This window comes from Aythya ferina, assembly GCF_964211825.1.
Source record: "Aythya ferina genome assembly, contig: HAP1_SCAFFOLD_117, whole genome shotgun sequence".
Classification (NCBI taxonomy): domain Eukaryota; kingdom Metazoa; phylum Chordata; class Aves; order Anseriformes; family Anatidae; genus Aythya; species Aythya ferina.
In genome coordinates this window covers 230,001-231,341 of record NW_028181405.1, presented here as the reverse complement: position 1 = coordinate 231,341, position 1,341 = coordinate 230,001, and positions in this window count along the sequence as shown.

Sequence of the window (1,341 nt, the reverse complement as noted above, 5' to 3'; positions counted from 1 at the left end):
AATCCTAACCCTAACCCTAACCCTAGCCCTAAACCTAACACTAACCCTAACCCTAACACTAACCTTAAGCCTAACCCTAAGAGAACACTAACCGTAACCCTAACCCTAACCCTAACCCTAACCCTAACGCTAAGAGAACACTAACCCTAACCCTAACCCAAACCCTAACGCTAACCCTAACCCTAAGCCTAACCCTAACCCTAACCCTAAACCTAACCCTAACCATTACCCTAACCCTAACCCTTACGCTAACCCTAAGAGAACACTAACCCTAACCCTAACCCTAACCCTAACCCTAACCATAACCCTAAACCTAGCCCTAACCCTAACCCTAACCCTAACCCTAACCCTAACACTAACACTAACCCTAATCCTAACCCTAACCCTAACCCTAACCCTAACGCTAACCCTAACCGTAACCCTAACCCTAACCCTAACCCTAACCCTAACCTAACCCTAAACCTAACAGAACACAAACCCTAACCCTTACCCTAACCCTAACATTAACCCTAACCCTAACCCTAAGAGACCACTAACCCTAACCCTAACCCTAACCCTAACCCTAACCCTAAAACTAAACCTAACCCTAACCCAAACCCTAATCCTTACCCTTACCCTAACCCTAACCCTAACCCTAAGAGAACCCTAAACCTAACCCTAAACCTAACCCTATCCCTAACCCTAACGGTAACCCTAACCCTAACCCTAACCCTAACCCTTATCCTAACCATAACCGTAAGAGAACACTAACCCTAACCCTAACCCTAACCCCAACCCTAACCCTAACCGTAACCCTAACCCTAACCCTAACCCTAACACTAACCCTAACACTAATCCTAACCCTAACCCTAACCCTAAACCCAACTTTAACTCTAACCATAAGAGCACACTAACCCTAACCCTAACACTAACCCTAACCCTAACCCTAACCCTTACCATAACCCTAACCCTAACCCTAACCCTAACCCTAACACTAACCCTAAACCTAACGCTAATCCTAACCCTAACGCTAACCCTAACCCTTACCCTAACCCTAAAACTAACCCTAACACTAATCCTAACCCTAACCCTAATCCTAACCCTAGACCTAACCCTAAACCTAACCCTAACCCTAACCCTAACCCTAACTCTAACTCTAACCCTAATCCTAACCCTAACCCTAACCCTAAGAGAACCCTAAGAGAACCCTAACCCTAACCCTAACCCTAACCCTAACCGTAACCCTAACCCAAACCCTAACCCGAACCCTAACCCTAACCCTAACCCTAACCCTAACCCTAACCCTAACCCTAAGAGAACACTAACCCTAACCCTAACCCTAACCCTAACCCTAACCCTAAC